Source organism: Pongo pygmaeus, chromosome 12, assembly GCF_028885625.2.
Source record: "Pongo pygmaeus isolate AG05252 chromosome 12, NHGRI_mPonPyg2-v2.0_pri, whole genome shotgun sequence".
Lineage (NCBI taxonomy): Eukaryota > Metazoa > Chordata > Mammalia > Primates > Hominidae > Pongo > Pongo pygmaeus.
In genome coordinates, this window is record NC_072385.2 from 29,658,993 (window position 1) to 29,679,349 (window position 20,357).

General features: G+C 39.4%; 1 protein-coding gene across 2 annotated transcripts in view; it reads left to right on the forward strand.

The window, feature by feature from the left end:
* The window catches only part of EIF5B (eukaryotic translation initiation factor 5B), a 63,488-nt gene that overhangs the window by 2,134 nt on the left and 40,997 nt on the right, over nucleotides 1-20,357 (forward strand). The gene's annotated exons all lie outside the window — the stretch shown is intronic.

Here is a 20,357-nt window from a genome sequence, read left to right on the forward strand (position 1 = left end):
CCAACCGGGGTCGCTCCTTTCTAACCACCTGAAATGCTTTGGGGAGGGAGGATAAGGGTATATGCGAGTTACTTACCTAGAGATTTTTGAGACATTTCTGTGTGTCACATTCAATTGAGTTCTGTTACTCATGATGGAAAGAGTTGACTTCCTGGGAGTGAACAACATCTGTTACATTACACGTTCGTACACTACCCACCAAACTTAAATACGAGGCGGAGAGTAAGGTAAATTAAAAAAACTAGTGCTAGTTCATCAGTCTGACTCAAAACAGATATGTTGTCTTGAAGTTAAAATAAGTTTACTAATTATAAATTGGAAACCTGGATCGTTTTCTCACCTAGCGTTTGACTAGCTTATGAGTAGAATTAAAAGACAACAAAGATAGTCTTGTATTTCAGTTTTAGGTCTATTGGAGGAAGTTAATTGGTTTGGAGAATTGAATTATTGTTAAACCAGATGAATGAGAAAAAATAAGGATTATGGGTGATGTAGGGAACACAAATTTCTGTATTTTTGATAGGAATTTTTGATGTATAGGGTACTTTTTTCCTTGCTAGAGAAATGTTTAGCTGTCTCTAGAAAATAGAGAACTGAGAATAATGAACTTTTGTGTGTTAATTACCTGCCTTCAACCATCGTTAGCACATGACCTATTTGGTTTCATCCCACCTACTAGAGAGAGAGAGAGAGAGAGATATATATATATACCTTTTTTTTTTTTTTGAGACGGAGTTTCCCTCTTGTTGCCCAGGCAACAAGAAACTTAGGGCAATGGCGCGATCTCGGCTCACTGCAGCCCCCACCTCCCCGGTTCAAGCGATTCTCCTGCCTCAGCCTCCGAGTAGCTGAGATTACAGGCATGTGCCACCACATCCGGCTAATTGTGTATTTTTAGTAGAGACGGGGTTACTCCATGTTGGTCAGGCTGGTCTCGAACTCTGACCTCAAGTGGTCCGCCCGCCTCGGCCTCCCAAAGTGCTGGGATTACAGGCGTGATCCATCGCCCCTGGCCCCCACCTACTAGATATTTTAAAGCCAATCTCAGTAGCTTTTCATCTGTAAATCCACCAAGTATATCTGTAAGAAATATTAACAGTGATTCTTAAACATTAGCAAATATTCAGTCAGTTTTCTTATTTCCCTGATTGTCTTATTACAGTTTTTTTTTCAATTCGTTAGTTTGGTTTAGGATTACACAAATGTGTTCTTTAGATTTAAAATTACATATATATGTGTTTTTGTTTTTTGTTTTTTTAGAGATGGAGGGGCAGTCTCACTATGTTGCCCAGTCGGGTCTTGAACTCCTGGCCAGTGATCCTCCCACCTCAGCCTCCCTCGTAGCTAGGACTACAGGCGCGATCCGGCTTATATGTTTCCCTACTTACACTTTTTACTTTCCAGGCTCTTTCACAATAGAAAAAAGTCATTGGGAGACAAGATGTTTATTCTTGTCTGTGTCTTTTTAGGGAAAAGTGAGTGTCTCATTGATTTATAAAGATTTTCAGGGATGCTGTAAAGTTTAAATTGCACACTAGACCCTGTTGTTAAATGATTGGTTTGGTAGTGTAGAAGAAATGCTGTTTTTTTTCCCCTCTCAACCTAATCTGTGTTTTTTTGTTGTTGGTGTTGTTTTGGTTTGTTTGTTTGTTTTTGGCTCATGTTGAAGGGAAAGTGGTGGCAATATAATTTTTAAACATTTATTTTCTCATATACCAATATATGAAGCTGATACATTTTGTGAGTGTGTGTGTGTATAAATGCCTCATGGACTCCTTTTTGTGAATGGCTTTCAGATTGTGTCTAAGAACTCCTGAGCTTTAGCAGAGTCCCCTTTGACCGGAACTGCTTGGGTTTTTATTTTGGTCTTCTACATGAGATATTGGGAGATGGGGAATGGGAAGTTCTACTGCTTTGTGAGTCAGCTTTTTCCCTTTATTTTAATATTTCTTTCCTTTCTTCAGGGATATTTTGCATATTTGTAAATGGGACAAAAACACAGACTGGAAAGAAAATCTAGAGGGAGAAAGTCCAGTTTTAGGATTAGTATTCTTGTTTGTGTAAAATGAGATAGAGATCCAGTTTTATTCTCCTGGGTGAAGGTCCACACTTTAAAGATTTTACTGTCATTCCACCTCCCCTCCTTGACTATGTCAGGCATGTTTCTGGCAAGGTGTGAACTGGGTGAGAAATGCACAGCTGCTTATTTAGTTATCAAGAGAAGGCATGGAGCCACTTTTCAGTTCTTGGAAAGAACATACAATACTCACTGTCCTTAATTCTTATATTTAATTAATCCTTATTTTAACTTCTTAGCCACTCAGTATTCATTTAAAATTAGATTTTAACTTACCTAATTTTATTTGTATAGCATGTGTCAATGATCAAGATATTTATTCTTGTCTGTGTATTTTTAGAATTCTAGAATTTTGCTTAAAGACCAAGTTCTAGAATTCTGTTTCAGTTTGTGAAATTCTTTTTTTTTTTTTTTTTGAGATGGAGTCTTGCTCTGTCACCCCGGGTGGAGTACGGTGGCGCGATCTCCGCTCACTGCAACCTCCGGCCTCGTGGGCTCAAGTGATTCTCCTGCCTCAGCCTCCCAAGTAGCTGGGATGACAGGCACCCAACACCATGCCTGGCTAATTTTTGTATTTTTAGTAGGGACAGGGTTTCACCATGTTGGCTGGCTGGTTTCAAACTCCTGACCTCAAGTGATCCTCCCACCCTGGCCTCCCAAAGGGCTGGGATTACAGGTGTGAGCCACCACGCTCAGCCCCAGTCTGTGTAATTCTAAGAATGAGATTTTGATATGGTGTTTGTTCAGCAAGTTTTCCTGACCTTTTTCAGTTGACTCGGGAAACTTGTTGAGACAAAGGCTAGGATTCCATATCCACATATCAAACAAATATAATACAGATAGCCTAGGTTTAATAAAGGAATTCATTTCTTACTTGCATATATTTGAATTAATGAAACTCTTGTCTGCATAAATTACATCAAAAAAAGATGCATGATCAGAATTCTTTTGGTCTAGCCTGTTCCTATCCTGACGCTTTAGGAAGTGGTAGGGGAAGAAGTCCTAGTTTGCTATAAATTAATAAGAAAACAGATTATAGATTTTTGTTGATAGTAACCTCTCTAGCCTTCCATGCTGTCCCTGTGGGGAGCTCATTCAGCTACTTTTAATGTTACTTGCTCATTAGTTGTGCTTTATTTTATGCTTCTAAGTTTATTCCAGTATTGCGGTTGATCTATAAGGTGGGCAGAGTGTTGTTTTACCGAGGAACTGAGTGTCAGTGGTTAGGTTAGAATAGCAATTCTCAAACTCTGGTCCTAGACTCCTTTACACTCTTAAATTCCTAAGGAACACAAAAGGCTTTTGTGTATGTGGGTTATATCTACCAGTTACAAGTATTACAAACTAAAACTGAAAAGTTCTTCAAATATTTAATTTAAAAGTAAAAATAAACTTACATTATTATACATAACATTATTAAATAACCATATTTTCAAAAATAGAAGAGCTAAGCGTTTTTGCAAACATCTTCACTATTATGACTCAATAGAAGATAGACCCTCACATTTGCTTATGCATTTGATCTGCAGCATCATCACACATCATTTAGCTTCTGAAAAACTCCCCTGTACAGTTGTGAGAAAATTAGAATGAAAAAGGCTAGTATCCTCTTAGTATTATTTTGAAAATAGTTTTGACCCCCTAAAATAGTTTAGACTCCCTAAAGAGATCTTGGGAATGAATTTGAGGACTGCTGGCCTAGGGATTTCTAAACTAGATTTAGGCATTTGTGAGACATTTCTCAGGCTGTTTGACCATCATTCATATATGTCTTACAGGTCCTGAGAATGCTTGAGAATCACTTAAAGGCAACTGAAGACATCTGTGGGCATGTTAATGTTCTTGATATTTTAACAATTTGAGATTTTTCCTTTTTTTTTTTTTAATGTAATACTTGCCAAGGTAAATATCAGTTGAGATTGATTTTAATTGGGAGTCCATTAAGTTTATAGATTATTTGTGACACTTGACATCTTTATGGTGTTGAATCATTCCGTTCAAGAAATATATTGAGATTTAAGCACTTGAATGTCAGGTATTTTTCTGGATGCTAGAAATATATTTGTGAACAAATAAGTAATATGATTTGCCTCTCCATTTAGTTGGTTAATTTAAATCTGTAACAGTAAAATATTATTATTTTCTTCATTTTAATCTTTAGGATTTGGCTTTTTCCCATGTATCTCAGAATTTTTGTTGTTGTTAATGTCATTCCTCCCCCTCCTTTTTTTTGGTAAATCGTAAGCTTTTTGTCTCCTTTTCTCCTTCCTTTCTGTTGAGAGACAGAATCTCACTCTGTCACCCAGGCTAGACTGGCTAGACAATGGTATGATCATCGCTCCCTGTAACCTTGAACTCATGCACTCAAGCAGTCCTCCTTCCTCAGCCTCCCCAGTAGCTAGGACTGCAGGTGTACACCACTGTACTCAGCTAATTTTTAAAAATTTTTTGTAGAGATGGGGTCTCGCTTTGTTGCCTAGGCTGGTCTTCAGCTCCTGGCCTCAAGTGATCCTCCCATCTCAGCCTCTCAAAGTGTTGGGATTACAGATGTGAGCCACTGTGCCTGGCCTGGGTTGTCTTTTTTTCTTTCTTTCTTTCTTTCTTTTTTTTTTTTTGAGACCAGGTCTTACTCTGTTGGCCAGGCTGGAGTGCAGTGGCGTGATATTGGCCCACTGCAACCTCCGCCTCCCAGATTCAAGTGATTCTCATGCCTCAGCCTCCCAAGTGGCTGGGACTACAGTGCCACCATGCCCGACTAATTTTTGTATTTTTAGTAGAGATGCGGTTTCACCATGTTGGCCAGGCTGGTCTCGAAATCCTCACCTCAGGTGATCCACCCGCCTTGGCTTCCCAAAGTGCTGGGATTATAGGTGTGAGCCACCACACCCAGCCTGGGTTGTATTTTTGTTGTTGGGTTGTAAGAGGTCTTGATATAGTCTGGATACTGGATCCTTATCAGATATATGATTTGCAGATACTTTCTCTGATTTCTGTAGTTTGTTTTTTCCACTGTCTTTTAAAGTTTCTTTTTCACAAAAGTTTTAAATTTTGTTGAAGTCCAGTTTATTTTTGTTGTTGTTGTTGCTTGCATTTTGGTGTTGTATCTAAGAGAATCTGTTACTAAATCCATGGTCGTGAAGATTTACCTGTATATTTTCTTAAGAGTTTTATTGCTGGCCGGGCACGGTGGCTCACGCCTGTAATCCCAGCACTTTGGGAGGCCGAGGCGGGTGGATCACCCTGAGGTCAGGAGTTTGAGACCAGCCTGGCCAACATGGCAAAACCGTGTCTCTACTAAAAATACAAAAATTAGTCGGGCGTGGTAGCACGCGCCTGTAGTCCCAGCTACTCGGGAGGCTGAGGCAGGAGAATTGCTTGAACCTGGAAGGCGGAGGTTGCAGTGAGCCAAGATTGCACCACTGCACTCCAGCCTGGGTGACAGAGTGAGACTCCATCTCAAAAAATAATAATAAAGAAACCTTTTATTGCCTTATCTCTTGCAGTTTGGTCTTTGTTCCAGTTTGAATTAATTGTTGTATATGGTATGATGTAGGGGTTCCTCTGCATTCTTTTTTTTTTTTGAGACAGAGTCTCGCTCTGTCACCCAGGCTGGAGTGCAGTGGTGCAATCTCAGCTCACTGCAAGCTCCACCTCCCAGGTTCACGCCATTCTCCTGCCTCAGCCTCCCGAGTAGCTGGGACTACAGGCACCTGCTACCACGCCTGGCTAATTTTTTGTATTTTTAGTAGAGACGGGGTTTCACCATGTTAGCCAGGATGGGTCTCCATCTCCTGACCTCGTTATCTGCCCGCCTCGGCCTCCCAAAGTGCTGGGATTACAGGCGTGAGCCACTGCACCCGGCCTGCATTCTTTTATATACAGATATCTAGTTGTCCTAATACCATTTGTTGAAGAGAAGATTTGTCTCCCTATTGAAAGGTTCTGGCACCCTTGTCAGATCATTAGATGCTAGATATATGGATTTATTTCTGGACTTTAAATTTTAATTCTTTGGTCTGTATGTCTGTGTCAGTGTTGCCACCACAGTTTTTTGTTGTTGTTGTTGTTGTTGTTTTTGTTTCTGGTTCTTTTTTTTTTTTTTTTCAGACGAAGTCTCACTCTGTCACCCAGGCTGGAGTACAGTGGTGTGATCTCTGCTCACTGCAACCTCTGTCTCCTGGGTTCAAGGGATTCTTCTGCCTCAGCCTCCGGAGTAGCTGGGATTTTAGGTGTGCGCCACCAGGCCCAGCTAATATTTGTGTTTTTAGTAGAGACAGGGTCTCACCATGTTGGCCAGGCTGTTCTCAAACTCTTGACCTCAAATGATCCACCTGCTTCAGCTTTCCAAAGTACTGGGATTATAGATGTGAGCCACCGCCTCCAGCCGGCACAGTTTTGATTACTGTGGTGTGAATTTCCTTAAATGAAAAATTTCAAACACATACAAAAGTAGAATAGTCTAATGAACAAACATGTGTACATCACCCAGGTTCAAATTCATTCATAAATCTCATTTTATATGTATTCTGCCCCCTCCTTTCTTTTCTCCATTATCTTGATACAACCTCAGACATTTGTAAATATTTCAAGAAATTATATAATGTATTATAAGAAACATTTATATCTTAAATATAAATTTTAAAAGTGGTACGTTTCATTCATTTGGAAAATTCACACACAATGGAATCCTTGTCTGTGTTGTCAGATAAATGAAATGTCATTGTACTTTTTCAGAGGCATTTAAACTAGCGTTTCAATTTATTGCTTCAGAAAATTCCATTTGGAAGTTTTATGATCAAAAGTACAGTAATTATTATAGTGTTAGACGTGTTTTTTATTAAACTGCTGTGTTGAAACTGGTTAGCCTTGCCTGTTGTATGAGAGTTGTGATTGCCATTCCAGAATAGGACTTTTTCCTTATTTATTAGTGCCTATTTGAAACGTCTAACATGCGACCGGGCATGGTGACGGCTCGTGCCTGTAATTGCAGAACTTTGGGAGGCCGTGACGGGTGGATCAGTTGAGCGTAGGAGTTGGAGACCAGCCTGGCCAACATAGCGAAACCCCGTCTCTATTAAAAATACAAAAAATTAGCCAGGTGTGGTAGTGCATGCCTGTAATCCCAGCAGCTTGGGAGGCTGAGGCACAAGAATTGCTTGAACCCAGGAGGTGGAGGTTGCAGTGAGCCAGGATTGCACCACTGCGCTCCAGCCTGGGCAATGGAGTGAGACTGTCTCAAAAAAAAAAAAAAAAAAGAATGTCTAACATGCCTTTCAGGTTGCCACTTGTATAAGATAGGTAGGTGGGCGGGGTGCGGTGGCTCATCATGTCTGTAATCCCAGCACTTTGGGAGGCTGAAGCAGAAGGATTGCTTGAGGCCAGGAGTTTAAGACCAGCCCGTGCAACGTGGGGAGACCCCGTCTCTACCCACTAAAAAAAAATAGCTGATTGTAGTGGTGTGTGCCTGTGGTCTCAGCTACTCAGGAGGCTGAGGTGGGAGGATTGCTGGAGCCTTGGGAGGTCAAGGCCGCAGTGAGCCATGTTTGTGCCACTGCACTCCAGCCTGGGTGACAGAGCTAGACCCTGTCTCAAAAAAAAAAAAAATGCGGTAAATTGGGAATACAAAACGGTGTTTTCTGTTCTCAAAGGGTGTTACATTTTAATGTAGCAAATAGGCATATACACAGATAATACAGAGTGAAGTGCTGAAGGGAGAAAATGGAGTATGAGAGTACCACCCTCGAGATTTCACATTTGCCTCTTAAAGTTATTGTTTAGGCATCTTTAAAATCCTTTTCTAATTAAGTTTGCCATCAAGAGAGCGTGCAGATTGGAAGGAATGGGAGTACGCTGTGTGTTTCTGTGTCTCTAGAGTACCAAGGGTGACCATGAGGAATATTTGAGATCTTCGGTTGCTCCTGTGTTGCCAATAATTTTGTACACAGGTGCAGCCAGACCATTCTAATGATGGTGTTCACCAAATTGGTTATTTAGAAATCTGGTCTTGAGAGTGGTTGTCTACATAAAAAATTTTTGTTAAAATTTATTAGTAATTATTAGTGTTTTATATTAATGATTTATTAATATTAGAGTGCCAGGCACTATACAAGTTAGGTGGGGAAAATCCTTTAACAGTGATTAAGGATCAGAGTCAACTTCTATGGAGTACAGAGACTGAGTTTGCTTTGAGCACTTACCGTGTGATCAGTTATTTTAGAACATAAGTTGTATCTCTTTTTTTTTTTTTTTTTTGAGAAGGTGTCTCGAGCAATCTCAGTTCCCTGCAAGCTCCACCTCCCGGGTTGATGCCATTCTCCTGCCTCAGCCTCTCCAGTAGCTGGGACTACAGGCACCCGCCACCAAGCCCAGATAATTTTTTGTATTTTTAGTAGAGACGGGGTTTCATCGCGTTAGCCAGGATGGTCTCAATCTCCTGACCTTGTGATCCACCCGCCTCGGCCTCCCAAAGTGCTGGGATTACAGGTGTGAGCCACTGCACCCGGCCCATATAAGTTGTATCTTAAGGTGTTTATTGAGAATGTGGATCTGAATTTTTATCACTATTATATATATCTGCAGACATAATCCTAAATATAAACTTGTATCTCTGTAATTATGAAACCCGAAATATTCTTTTTTTTTAATTATTTTATTTTATTGAGACAGGATCCCACCCTGTCGCCCAGGCTGGAGTGCAGTGGTCTGATCATAGCTCACTGCGGGTTTGATCTCCTGGGCTCAAGTGACCCTCCCACCTCAGCCTCCTGAGTATCTGGGACTACAGACGCATGCCACCACACCCAGCTAATTTTTTTGATTTTTAGTAGAGATGAGGTCTTGGTTTATTGCCCAGGCTGGTTTTGAACTCCTGAACTCAAGCGATGTTCCTGCCTTGGCCTCCCAAAGTGTTGGGATTACAGGCGTGAGCCACTGTGCCAGGCCCCCAAATAGTCTTATATCAAATAGTAGCAAATATAAAATTTTGTAAAGTTCCAATCTGCAGTATTGATTTGAAAGATGATGCCACGTTGTTGAATCTAAATCAGGGCTTCTCAAACTTTGTTCACCTGGGGATCTTGTTAGAATGGAGATTTTGATTCAGTAGATCTGGGGTGGGGGTCTGAGATTCTGCATTTTTCAGTGTTTTTGTTTTTTTTTTAACAGGCCTGAGATTTTGCATTTTCAATAAGGTGATGATACTGATGCTGCTTGTCCTGTAACTATACTTTGAGTAGTAGGATCTAAATGACCATTTTCATTGTGAATGTATTGCTTCTTATAATGGATTTCTTTTGAGTTCAGCATGCCTGAACTAGCAAGAGCTCAATTCTTCTGATACTTTTTTTTTATTTGAACTAGTGATTTTGAGCTTTATATGACAGATTCTTCTCTTGACAAAAAGGTTTAATTTACCTATTAAGTGTGCATCTGATCTTTTTCATCAACCAGAAACAATTTTGGGGGGTAGGGGTTGTAAACAAAACCTTGGGTTGCTGTTCTATGACAGTATACTGTGATAAGGTGGCTGTCTGTATTCATCTTAAGTCTTTATTATCAAATTAAAATTTAAAACAGGTAAAACAGAAGTTGCTAGAGAGAATTTTGAAGCTTCTGAAATCCCTGCAACTCTGTGTTCCTCCCCACTTAATCCAGTTTGTGAAAGCTGTACTGATCTGATAGTTAAGACATACTGGAATCTATAATACATATGAACTTAGGATATGTGTATCGGGGGGGTCTACAAGATTTGTATTCTTATCAAATTAATGTATCAGGTATTTAGAAAATAAAGGGTTAGGTTGAATTTTGTAGAAGGTGATAAGATACACATACCCTTTGCATTGCATTGTATAATATAGTAGCAGTATGGTTTCATATCCCTTTTAAAGGAGTCATTACTTCATAAGGACATCGTAAGCTGGGAGGGTTTTCTTTTGAGACATAGCTAGTTCTCAGCTTATTGATTGTAGTACTTGAGCCATAACTTCATTAAGGGAGTTGAGAGTGAAAACTGTTGAGATTTGTGGTTATAAGTGGTGGGGGCCACTGAGGAGCAATGACTGCTGGGCTTTCCCTTCTTTTGTCCTGTTTTTCCTCTTTTATATGTAACTGTTGATGATCAAGGATGTTCTGGGTAAGAAGATGAAGACTGGGGAAATGAGATGTCAGAAGGCAACCTGTAGAGAAGGTGGGACTGAATTTCCCAGTTTCTCTTATTGCAGCTGTTACTGCTGAGATAGAGTTAAGAATAAAGAGAAGGATTCCCTCTTATGCTCTTCTTCTTGTTTACTATTATTAAGAGTTTTGGCGGGGAGGGGCAGAAGCCAAAGTAAGTGAAAAAGGGCAACAACAGTGTTATATGTGACTTATCCTTCCTTTAATACTTTGAGGTTTTGGACAATTTGTCCATCAACTTGGGGATGGGGACGGAGGAAGGAGTGGTGTAGTTTGGATTTTACACTTCTACCAACATGCTGTCCATTACTACAGGCCCTGGTATTGATTAGGAATAGGAAGAAATATGGAGGTGCTTCGGTTATTATTGTACCATAAGAAGTCATCCCAAACAGTGGCTTAAAACAAGAAAACTTGTGATTATCTTTCATGGTTCTGGAGGTTTACTGGGCTTAATCAGCTGGAGTTGTCAGCGGGAGCATCTCTATTTGATCTCTCCTCCTGACCTGGACATCCCCATTAGCTTGGCAGTGAGCATTCCAAGAGACAGGAAGCTGCCAGGGTAAGGCCTAGGCCTAGAAACAAAAGTTGCATCCTTCTATTTTGCAAGCAGTCATACAACTCCCACATTAAAGGAGATAGACCTCCACCTCTCAAAGAGTGTCAAGAGATATTTTGGGCCAGGTTTTAAAACCTCTGCAGTGGGTAAAGAGACATTGGAGAAGAGAGGTTGGTAAAAAGGAGTCTTAGACATCTTGGAGATTTTCAAGTGTGGAATAATTTGGAAAGGAGTTGAATTTCCTGTGTTTCTTGTCTAACTTTACATTCATTACACAAGTTTTCAGTGAAAAATACCTGTCATTATCAAATGAAATTTGCTAAGTTTGGAATTGAGAGGAGATTTTTACATGAGGTTAATTTTCCTTTTACTTTGCAGTGAACAATTTTTTGTAATATGTGTCTTTAAAAGGCTTTGTACTATATTGGTCTCAAGATGAAGTACTTGTCTTACTTTTTATTTTTATATATGATTTTTATTTAATTCCAAAAGCCAAACACCAAAGTTGAGTACATGCCTGCACACACAATAAAGAAATACTGTTTTTATACAACCGGAAAAATACAAGTTGTATTTTGTTCTTGACACATAATAATTGTACATATTTATAGGGTACAATGTGATATTTTGGTATCTGTATACATTGTGTAATGATCAGATCAGGATGATTAGCATATCTATTACGTCAAACACTTGTCATTTCTTTGTGATAAGAACATTCCAAATTCTCTTTTCTAGCTGTTTGAAGTATAATACATTATTGTTAACTATAGTCATCCTACTGTGAAGTAGAACACCAGAACTTATTCTCCTAACTGTAACTTTGTACCTGTTGACCAACCTCTCCTCATTCCCTCTCCTTCCTACTCTTCCCAGCGTCTGGTAACCACTATTCTACTCTCTAGTTTTATGAAATCAACTTTTTTTGATTCCACATATGAATGAGATCATGCAGTATTTGTCTTTCCGTATATGGCATCTTTCACTTAACATAATTACATCCAAGTTCATATGTGTTGTCACAAAATGACAGGATTTCATTCTTTTTTATGGATGAATAGTATTCACACTGTGTAGACGTACATTTTCTTTATCCATTCATCTGTTGATGGACATTGAGTTTGACTCCATATCTTGGCTATTGTAAACAGTGCTGCAGTAAATGTGGGAGTGTAAATATTCTTCAACATAGCAATTTCATTTCCTTTGGCTATATAGACCCAATGGTGGAATTGTTAGATTATATGATAGTTCTGTTTTTTTGAGGAACTTCTATACTGTTATCTCTAATGGCTGTACTAATTTACATTTCCACCAACAGTGTATAATAGTTCTCCTTTCTCCATATTCTCACCATATTATTTTTTGTCTTTTTGTAAAAGCTAGTCTAAGGTGTGGTGATATCTCATTGTGGTTTTGATTTGCATTTCCCTGATGTTTTTTTCATATACCTGGTGCCCATTTTTATGTCTTCCTTTGAGAAATGTGTATTCTGATCTTTTGCCCATTGTTTAGTTGGATTATTTGCTTTTTTGCCATTGTTGTTTTGAGTTCCATATGTATTCTGGATATTAACCCCTTGTTAGGTGCATAGTTTGTGAATATTTTCTCCCGTTCTGTAGGCTGTCTCTTCACTCTGTTGATTGTTTCCTTTACTGTATTTGTCAGTTTTTGCTTTTGTTGCTTGAGCTTTTGAGGTCTTACTCAAACAATGTCATGAAGCGTCTCTCCTGTTTTCTTCTAATAGTTTCATACTTTTGGATTTTACATTTAAGTGTTTAATTCATTTTGAGTTGATTTTTGTTAAGTGGTGAGATGAGAATGAAGAAATAAAGAATAAAATGTTTTTAAAAGACTCCTTCATTAAACATCATTTTAACTCCACATTAGTGTGTTTAATAGAAATTAAGATACTAGAAAAAGATTATAGATTTGTTCTTATTTTTGTAACTTATGAAAATGGATAAAAGGGCCAGGCATGGTGGCTCACACCGTAATCCCAGCACTTTGGGAGGCCAAGGCAGGTGGATCACTTGAGCCCAGTAGTCACTGTAGTTTTCATGTTTTATTTTTGGTCACTGTAGTTTTGCCTTTTCTAGAAATTCATATAAGTAGAATGATAGACGATGTAGTCTTTTTTGGCTGACTGGGTTTCACTAAGTACAGTATACTTTTGAGATTCATTTATGTTAGTGCTTGTAGCATTAGTGCTTCCCTTTTGTTACCCAGTAGTAGTATTCCATTGTCTGGATATATGACAATTTGTTTATATATTATCTGGTATATGGATATTTGGGTTGTTTCCAGCTTTTCCTGATTTTGAGTAAAGCTGCAATGAACATTTGAGTATAAGTCTTTGTGTGGACATGTATTTTCATTTCTCTTAGGTAAATACCTAGGAGTGGGATTAGGAGTGGGATTGCTGGGTCGTATGCTAAGTGTATATTTAACAAGAAGCTGTCAAACTCTCTTCCCAAGTGACTGTGCCATTTTTGCATTCCCTCTAGGGATGTATGTGCTCCAGTTACTCCATATCCTGTCTCAACACTTGGTATTATTACCAATCTTTAATTTTAGGATTTCTAGTGGCTGTGTAGTGACATATCATTGTGGTTTTTGTTTGTTTGTTTTTGTTTGTTTGTTTGTTTTTGAGATGAAGTCTCACTCTGTTACCCAGGCTGGAGTGCAGTGGCGTGATCTTGGCTCACTGCAACCTTTGTTTCCCAGGTTCAAGCAATTCTCTTGCGTCAGCCTCCTGAGTACCTAGGATTACAGGCACGAGCCACCATGCCCAGCTACTTTTTTTGTATTTTTAGTAGAGACGGGGTTTCACCTTGTCGGCCAGGCTGCTCTTGAACTCCTGACCTCATGTGATCCGCCCACCTCAGCCTCCCAAAGTGCTGGAATTACAGGTGTGAGCCACCACACCCTGCCTTTATTGTAGTTTTAATTTATGCTTCCTTATTAGTGATAACACCTTGTCATGTGTTTGTCAGTCTTTCATCTCATTGGTTATGTGTCTGTTCAAATCATTTTCCCATTTAAAAAATTGTGTTGTTTCTTTATAGGCAAATCCTTTATGAGATATATGTATTGCATATATTTTCTCTCACTCTTTGTCATGCCTTTTCTTTTCTTCATTTTTTTTGAGATGGAGTTTTGCTCTTGTTCCCCAGGCTGGAGTGCAATGGTATGATCTCAGCTCACTGCAACCTCCGCCTGCTGGGTTCAAGCAATTCTCCTGCCTCAGCCTCCTGAGTAGCTGGGATTACAGGCATGCGTCACCGTGCCTGGCTAATTTTGTATTTTTAGTAGAGATGGAGTTTTGCCATGTTGGTCAGGCTGGTCTCCAACTCCCAACCTCAGGTGATCCGCCCACTTTGGCCTCCCAAAGTGCTGGGATTACAGGTGTGAGCCACCGTGCCCAGCCTGTCTTGCCTTTTCATTTTGCTAATTGTGTCTTTTTTTTTGACAGAGTTTTGCTCTGTTGCTCAGGCTGGAGCACAGTGATGCTCGTGCCTTAGCTTCCTGAGTAGCTGGGATTACAGGCATGTGCCACCATGCCTGGCTAATTTTTTTTCTATTTTTTAGTAGAAACAGGATTTCACCATATTGGCCAGGGTGGTCTCAAACTCCTGGCCTCAAGTGATCCACCCACCTCCCAAAGTGCTAAGATTACAGGCGTGAGCTACTGTGCCTGGCCTATTTTGTTAACAGTGTCTTTTTTAAAGTTAAACTTTTATTTCAAGATTATTATAGATTCATATGCAGTTGAGACAGGGTCTCACTCTGTCGTTCAAGTTGGAGTGCAGTGGCACAATCATGGCTCATCATAGCCTCCCTCTCCTGGGCTGTCAATCCTCCCACCCCAGGCATTGGAGTAGCTGAAAGTACAGGCACATGCCACTATGCCTGGCTAATTTTTTCTTCTTTTTTTTTTTTTTTTTTTGAGACGGAGTCTTGCTCTGTTGCCCAGCCTGGAGTGCAGTGGCGTGATCTCAGCTCACTGCATCCTCCACCTCCCGGGTTCAAGCGATTCTTCTGCCTCAGCCTCCTGAGTAGCTGGGACTACAGGCACACACCACCACACCCGGCTAATTTTTGTATTTTTAGTAAAGACAGGGTTTCACCATATTGGCCAGGCTGGTCTCTAACTCCTGATCTTGTGATCCACCAGCCTCGGCCTCCCAAAGTGCTGGGATTACAGGCGTGAGCCACCGCGTCTGACCTGCCTGGCTAATTTCTTTGTAGTTTTTGTAGAGTTGGGGTTTCGCCATGTTGCCCAGTCTGATCTAGAACTCCTGGGCTCAAGCAATCCACCCACCTCGGCTTCCCAAAGTGCTGGGATTACAGGCGTGAGCCACTGTGCCCAGCCATTACACAGATAATGACATTGATACAATCCACTGATTATATTCAGGTTTGCCCAGTTTCATTTATACTCTTTGTGTTTGTGTGTGTGTTTATATATTTAGTTCTATACAATATTATTACATGTGTAGGTTTGTATATCCATTACACAGTCAAGATGCAGAATATCAGTGCAAAAATCCCTCATGTTGTACATTTGTAACCACCTCCTTCCTATACTCCCTACCCACCCCCCCAAACCCCTCACCTGTCTCTAACCTCAAGTGTCTTGTATGTTTCTAAAGTTTTGTCCTTTCAAAAATGTAGTATTAATGCAATTAAGTATGTATGTGACCTTTTGAGGTTGGCTTCTTTCTACTCAGCCTAATTCTCTTGGGATCTATCGAAGTTGTTGCGTGTATCAATGGTTCATTCCATTTTATTGATGAATAATATTTCATGGAATGGAAATGAACCACTGTCTATTCAGCCATTCACCTATTAAAGGACATGTGGGTTGTTTCCAGTTTTTGGCTATTGAAAATAAAATTGCCATGAACTTCTGTCTACAAATTTCTCCATGAACATAAATTTTTGTTATTTAGGTATAAATGTGCAAGAATGCAGTTGCTGGGTTATGTGGTTAAGTACGTTTTTAGTTTTGCAAGAAACTGATAGACTATTTTCCAGAGTGGCATTGCCATTTTATATTTCTACCAGCAGTGTATGAATTTTCCAGTTCCTTTCTATCCTTACTCGTATTGGTTATTATCACTATTATGGGGGAGGAGGGCATTCTCATTGGTATGTAGTGATTCGTATGTAGTGATATCCCATTGTGGTTTTAATTTGCATGTCCCAAATAGCTAATGATGTGAACATTTATTTGCCATCTGTATATCTTCAGTGGAATGTCTTTTTATGCCTTTTGCCTATTTTTAAATTGGATTGTTTGGATTTATTTTACTGTTGAGTTTTGAGAGTTTTGGGTATATTCTAGTTGTTAATCCTTGTGATTTGGAAATATTTTTTCCCATTTTGTAGCTTGTTCTTCATTCCCTTCACATAGTCTTTCACAGCAAAAGTTTTTGATGAGTTCCACTTCTTTTGGATTGTGCTTTTAGTTTCAAGTCTTAACTCTTAACTCTTTGCTTAGTGCTAGATCTGAAAGATATTTTACTCTTTTCCTAAAAGTTTATGCTTTTATTTATTTTTTTAAGTACATCATATATCTTGGGTTCACTCTTGGATAAGGACTGAGGGTGAGGTTCATTTTTCGTGATAGGTGTCCATTTGCTCTATCACTGTTTGTTGAAGAGGCTACCCTCTGCTTTTGCACCTTTGTCAAAAATTAATTGGTTGTACTTTTTTTTTTTTTTTTTGAGACAGTGTCTCTGTCTGTCACCCAGGCCGGAGTGCAGTGGTGCTATCTCAGCTCATGCAACTTCTGCCTCCTGGGTTCAAGGGATTCTCCTGCTTCAGCCTCCTGAGTTCAAGGGATTCTCCTGCTTCAGCCTCATGAGTAGCTGGGATTACAGGCGCCCGCCACCACACCCAGCTTCTTTTTGTATTTTTTAGTAGAGACAGAGTTTTACCATGTTGGCCAGGCCAGTCTCGAACTCCTGACCTCAAGTGATCCACCTGCCTCGGCCTCCTAAAGTGTTGGGATTACAGGCGTGAGTCACTGCGCCTGGGCCTAAATGGTTACACTTCTGTGGGACTGTTTTTGGGTTCTCTCTCTTCTTGTCTTGATCTGTGTCTGTTCCTTTGCCAGTACCAAGAGCTTTGCTTAAGTCTTGAAATCTGGTAGTATGATTCCTCACATTTTAGTCTTTTTTCAAAATCGGTTTAGCTATTCTAGTTTCTTTGCTTTTTCATATAAATATTAGAATAACCTTGTCTCTATTGGTTATGTCCTAAAAATCTTGCTGAGATTTTTATTGGAATTGCATTAAACGTGTATATCATTTTAGGGCTGATTGTCATCTTTACTGTGTTGAGTCTTATAGCCCATGAACATGGCATGTCTCTTCACTTAGTCAAGTCTTGGATTTCTTTCGTAAGCATTTTGTAATTTTCCACATATAAGTACTTTACATATTTTGTTAGATTTAAGTATGTTACTTTCTTTGGAATAACTATAAGTAATATGATTGTTTTTTCTCCCTCAGTTTTTTTGGGTTTTTTTTGTTTGTTTTTTGGGTTTTTTTTTTTTTTTGAGACAGAGTCTCGCTCTGTCGCCCAGGCTGGAGTGCAGTGGTGTGATCTCAGCTCACTGCAACCTCCGTCTCCCAGGTTCAAGCAATTCTCCTTCCCCAGTCTCCCAAGTAGCTGGGATTACAGGCATGTGCCACCACGTCCAGCTAATTTTTGTATTTTTAGTAGAGACAGGGTTTCACCATGTTGGCCAGACTGGTCTCGAACTTCTGACCTCAGATGATCCACATGCCTTGGCCTTCCAAAGTGCTGGGATTACAGGCGTGAGGCACTGCACCCAGCCTCTCTGCTCAGTTTTTAAAAAATAAACTTTAATTTGTAGAAGTTTTAGATTGTGAAGATAATACAGAGTCTCCATATGCCCCACACCTAGTTTCTTCTGTTATTACTGTATTAGCATGGTACAGTTGTTTCAATCAACAAATCAATATTATTAAGCAAAGTGCATACTTTGTGTAGATTTCTTTAGTTTTTCTCTATTGTCCTGTATCTGTTCCAGGGTCCTATACAGGATGCCACATTACATTTAGTCATCATTTATCCTTAGGTTTGTCTTATCTGTGATAGTTTCTCAGATTTCATTATATCACTGATGTCGATGTTGATCACTTGGCTGAGGCTGTGTTTGTCAGATTTCTACATTATAATGTTACTCCTTTCTATATTGTACTCTTTGGAATGAAATCACTGTACACAGCTCATAGTTTAGGAGTGGAAAATTATGTTCCACCTCCTTGAGGATGGGATTCTGCATATTTAGCTTTCTTCTGCACACGTTTGTCTCTTCCCCATTTATTTACTTAATCATTTCTCTCTAATAGTATGACTAATGGAATTATTTCATACTTTAGCTTATAATTTAATATTGTTATTTAATTTGTTCTTCTAATTAATTAACATATTAATTTGTTGCTCCCATTGCCCATTGGGAGCTCTTTCAGTTGGCTCGTGTCTCTTTGTCATAGACTCAACATTGTGTGTGTGTTTTTTTGTGTGTTTTGGCATTTTCTTGTTTGTGTGTTTGTTTTTTGTTTTTAAATCATTTCCTTACTTCCTACCATTACACAGTGCTCCAGGCTTATTTTGTCTATGTGCAGCCCCTGCCCCAGAATCAGCCATTTTGCTTTCTTACCAGGAATTGGTATTGTCAGTTTCTTGGATTTTAGCAACTCTAATAGGTATATACCACTATCTCTTTGTTTTAATTTGCATTTCCCCAGTGACAAATGATGATGAACATTTTTCATCTACTCCTCCTGCCCCTAATTTGACAAGGTGACTGCCCATATTTTAATTGGGTTGTTATTGTTGAGTTTTAAGAGTTCTCTGTGTATTTGGGATACAGGTCTTTCAGTTAGTAGTGCTTTGCAAATATCTCTTTCAGTCTGTGGTTAGTGTTTTCATTTTAATACTAGTATCCTCAGAGCTCTATTTCTGGGCTGCCTGGTCTGTTGCCTTGATCTATGTGTCTCTTCTTTCACCAGTACTACACTGTCTTGATAGTAATTTTATAATACATCTTAAAATTGAGTAATGAGTCTTGCAGCTTTGTTCTTCAGTATTATGTTGACTTATGCTAAGTCTTTTGCCTTTCTATGTAAACTGTAGGAATTTCATAGCTATGTTTGAATTTTTCAAGCAAGTAATAAACTAGATTCTTTCTCATTTTCTAGGAAGACAGTAGAACCTGGTGTTAAAATTTGGGCTTGAATTCCTGGTATGTTACTTTGTAGCTGGGTGGCCTTTAAAAAATTACCATCTTTAAGAATAATTTTATGTAATTGTTGTGAATATTCAGTGACAGTGTATATATTATGTCTAGGCATTGGTCAGCACAATGCCTGAATATAAGCATATTAAAAACTGTTCATCTTATATTGTTAGTCACAAAAAGCCTTTCAGACTTAATGACGTACAAATGTAGTCCTATACTCTGTTATCCTAGAGATGTTTATTGATGAATTCTCCAGAAATATAGCTAATCACAAGAAGATTCTTGAAGCTGTTTTGATGAGGTGAATATAGTTTGGGTGAGGGCAGATAAATTTTTGGAAATGAGATGCCAAACTTCAGCCTTCTCTTCTCATGCAGTTGTCAGAAGCTGCTGTAGTGTGAAATGTTGCCAGAGATGCCTTTGGGGATACTCCTGGGAGATGCTAGGGCAGACTTAGGTTCTTGTTACCTGAAGAGACCTGAGAATTGTCCTTGATTCTTCCTTACTCCTTTCTATATTCATCCTGTTGACCACTTAAGTGTTGTTGATTCTATTCCCTTAATATTTATCTAACTCATTTACATCTTGCCTGCCACTGGTGCAAGTCAGGTGCTCATTGTTTCTCATTACAGTTACTACAAAAGCTTCCTAACTGGTCTCCTTGCGTCCTGACTAGTCAGGATTCAGCCCTGCCACTCATCGTACCAGATGTAGCATTCTAAAATGCTTTTTTTTTTTTTAATATATATACAAGGTTTTACTCAGTGGCACAATTCTAGCTTACTGCAGCCTTAACCTCCTGGGCTCAGGTGATTCAGGTAATCTTCCCACCGCAGCCTCCCAAGTAGCTGGGACAAGAGGCATGCACCACCATGCCTGGCTAATTTTTATATATTTTTTAGAGACGGGGTTTCACAGTGTTGGCCAGGCAGGTCTCGAATTCCTGGGCTCAAGTGATCTGCCTGCCTCAGCCTCCCAAAGCGCTGGGATTACAGGTGTGAGACACTGCATCCAGGCCTAAAATGCAAATTGGATTATGTCAGCAGAAGTAAGACATCTGGCTATGGAATCAGACTTCCTGGATTCAAGTCCTGTATCTCTGACTCGTGTGATCCTGGGCAGATTCTCTGTGCCTCAGTTAGTAGTTACTTCATCTATAAAGGAACAAGAATGACGGTGTTCAGATCTGGTGCACAATCACCTGGAAATATTGTTGCTAAAAATATACTGCCTGGCTCCCCTCTTAGTTTCTGGTTCCCTCTATC